Source organism: Zonotrichia leucophrys, chromosome 7 (genome assembly GCF_028769735.1).
Source record: "Zonotrichia leucophrys gambelii isolate GWCS_2022_RI chromosome 7, RI_Zleu_2.0, whole genome shotgun sequence".
NCBI classification, from domain to species: Eukaryota; Metazoa; Chordata; class Aves; order Passeriformes; family Passerellidae; genus Zonotrichia; species Zonotrichia leucophrys.
Genome location: NC_088177.1, coordinates 15,869,002 through 15,872,850, shown reverse-complemented (window position 1 = coordinate 15,872,850; position 3,849 = coordinate 15,869,002).

Sequence of the window (3,849 nt, the reverse complement as noted above, 5' to 3'; positions counted from 1 at the left end):
ACACGGATTTCCTGGAAATGTCAGGAGGTGAAGGGATGAAAGGAGAAGCCTTTGGACAGGCACACTGCCATGCCAGTGCCAGATGAAACATGGCTCTCCTAGACCCACAGGATCCCAGGAGGAAAACAACAACTGCATGGCATGAGGGATGGTATCATTTTGCTTTTTCAACCAGATTGTCACCTTGGTTCCCAAAACATTAACTGCACTACTGTGATGTGCCACCCTTAAGGGGAAGGCAGCACCCAAGATTCAGAGATCCTTGATGTTGAGAAGAATTACAAAAATCAGAAGGTCAGCAAAAGTTTACCAAGTTTTATTAGTAAATTACTCACTTGGCATGGAAATTGCTACAATAGTCCCTGAGCTCCTTTGTAGGTACACAGCAGTGGGGGTTGGATACAGAGGTAAGGTGAAAGGGAAGAGAGATTAATTAAATAGAGGAGAAATAAAGGAAGGAAGAAAAAGAGATCACCAGGCCTGGTTCCAGCAGGGATGCAGCTGATGGGGTGTCCAGGGTCCTTGGGGTACCCACACACCAGGGCTTGGTGGGGGTAAATTTTCATAGGTAGGCTTTCCCTGCCCTGGAAAGTTTCTCATTTTCTGTGCAAATTGGAAATAGGTAGAAATAGGTCAGAGGGTTTTGGTGGTCTTGATCCCCAACACCCATGCCCACCTCTCAGCCTCAATCCTGTGCTTCTCTCCAGGAGCCAGAACAAGGATGTTTGTCCCAGGAAGGTGCTGCCCTACCCCACAAGGCTCCTTCTGCAGCCACATCCCCTTCTTTCTCACAGTGTGTTATTACCAACAGTCTTTGATTGATTCCACAGCTATCTGGATATCAGTGTTTGGAAATACACATTGGCCCCTTATCTTCTGACCATGGATGTATCCAAATTTAAAGTGAACCAGGCCCTTATATCCTCTAACCAGGATATAAGTAGCATCCCTCACCTAAAGCAGTATTGTGTTTCACAGGGCAAATTCCAAATGTTATAGTTCTATTATTCTAATATTAATTCTTCCCACAGCTTTAAATAGAGTCAATATTCTTTATTTTCTGCCCATAAATAATCTCTTTTAAAGATTTGCTGCCTGCCATCCCAAAGTGAAGCTAATGGGATACATGGAAATTATTTTCAAAAGCCTCTGAGCTCCTAAGGGGAAATATGCTCGACTTCAGAATCTAACCATCAATAACAAATTAATACAGGGAGTAACAATAACACACATTTGGTGGTTCATACTACTCTCACAAAGATCGTAATTCTCACACACATACAGGCATATATAAAATAATATCTAAAATTTCACTTGAACATTTGAATTCAACCTCATCCATGAGAAATAACCATCCCATTGGTTTCTTCCTTCCCATGCACTCAACCAAATGCCTCCGGAGTTCTATTTTTGTGAGTAGAATTTGTGGAAATAAAGCAGGAGGCAGCCAACATGATCAATCAAGAATAAACCTAATTGATCTCTACAGCCAGAATCCACATACTTGAGACAGAGTCCTCAAAATCCCACTACCTGCACAGCCCTGTGCTATCCTCACATTGGTTCCTGTTTCACTCTAAATACAAGGTATTTAAAGACCTGGTAAATCACCACAGATGTGTGCAAGGTTTAAGAGTACTTCAACAGAAAGTGACAACTAAAATAAAGCTCATCACAAATTCAGCCCTCTGTATTTTTCCACCCTCTATCAAATTACAGCATCCCCAAATTCTGTTAAGAGAAGCCCTGTCTAAAATGTGAGGTGCTGCATTTCATCAACTATCTGAGATGACTCAGGATTACAAGTACTGAAATAAAATGGACATCCTGTTCCAGTTTCTTTAACTAAATTTTCTCCCTCAAATAGCATCAACAAGTGACTCAGTACAATGTCATAACAAACAGTACTTGTGCTGCAGCAATGTACTTGGCAAACAGCAACTCTCACAAATAAATCAGACACATTTTACTGTAGTCGCTAATCAAAAGATCTTCATTTTATCTTGGGGAAAAAAAAAGAAAGAAAATCATGTATAATAACCAGATGGCAAGTAAACAAATTATTTTTGTAATAGTAGGAAAACTATTTGCCTGCATTTGGATGAACCCATAAACAATGTCTAAGGCTAAAATTGGCTCTAAATTGTGACACCAATTTTACAGTGAGAATGTGCTGCTCTTCTGTCTCCCTGAGACCAGCAAAAGGGACATCCTTTTCTCTCCCAGATTTTGGCTGGAGTGCTCCAAGCACCAGTGCCAGCTAGGCCACGGAGAAAAGGGTTTATAGCCCAGCAGGACCAGCCTGCTTTAGATCAGAATCACTTGTGCAGGGAATTAGCATCATTTAGGGCTGCCTATGAGCTGCACCTGTACACCATTCTGGGGGTTTCTGCCACACTGGAGAGACACTGTGCCTCTCCCACATGCCCAGCTTGCAAGCAGTGACTTTATTGCCAGATCACTGCTATCAAAGCATCAATATCTCTACACCACTGTCTGCACTGCAAGTGTCTTACATTTGGGAAGACTAGTAAAACACTGAAAGCCTCTTCTCAAACAGTATTCTTTACTCCTGAACAGTCAGCCATGTTACCACATATTACATTTTGCATTAGATTTGGAAAAAAAACCAACAAAACAAACCACAACCTACATCACTAGAATACCCAGTTCTCAGATAAAGAAATCTGTGTGTAAGGATATGCTATTTGGAGAATCCACTCATTTTCATCAGGCAAAAATCTCATTAAAAATAAACTTCTCACCTGTAGCTAGCTTAGCAATTAGGTGCAGCTACATTCATTAGTTATAATTCAGAGATTACATGGGATAATAGCATGCTGTAATAAGGAAAAATGACACTTGCCTTATGAACATGTGGGTTTGTGGCAATTTCCTTAAAGAGGAGCCTGCTTTATTAAAAACTATGGATACAAACACAGTAGCAATTTTAATTGTTTACTGTGAGAAATGAATATGAAAACATTTCTCAGAAGCCCAGGAAGCCAACCTTGCTATATCTTCCAAATATCAAGTAGTCATTCTGAAGCTTTTTTCATTTTTTTTTGAGTAGTGGGTGCCCCAGAAGTTCTGTACTGCCCCAGCCCAGCCAGGAGAGAGACCAGGGCACCTGCTGAGGCAGAGCCTTAATAGCACACAGGTGAGACCTGGGCAGCAAATTGTGGGTTCAGTTTCTCATCAAGGGTGCTGCAACCAAGCAGCAGGGCTGTGACTGGGTGGAGGTTTCTTTTCTTACTGCAGACTAAAAGACTCAAAACCCATTAGCTTGTGTTTGCCTTCTCTGCAGCCCTCAATAACCTCCCTGTGAAGCTCCCACTGACAACCTTCAGCTGTTCCCTGCCTGTCAGTTCATTTTCCCGATCTACACATTGGGGTGAGCCCAGTCATACACACAAAATTCAAGCAATACACAAAAGCTCCCATTATTGAACACCTTGTTTCACCCTGACAAACAAAAAGCAACATCAGTCCTGCTTCCCCAGTAGATTTTTCAGCATCAGTTTTACCCTGTGAGAAAGAGTGCACAGCAGCCTCTCTCAAAAATTAAACAGGCAGCAGGGCATTGGATTTCACCACAGAACATAAAAGTACCAGCAGTGAAAAGCAAGCACAGATTTTGGGGAAGGTGAGGCCACATTTGAAGTGGATGGAGCTGCCTTTGTTATTTTAAAGTAATAACCTATCCTCATGTGCCAATGAAGAGCATATTGCCCCCTAGATTCAAAACACTTATTTTTTTATATCTAAAAATCACATGGTGGTGACAGCTCTGACATTCCCATGGATAACTAGAAACAAAGTTGTAGTCTTCCAAATAGTTTTATGGTA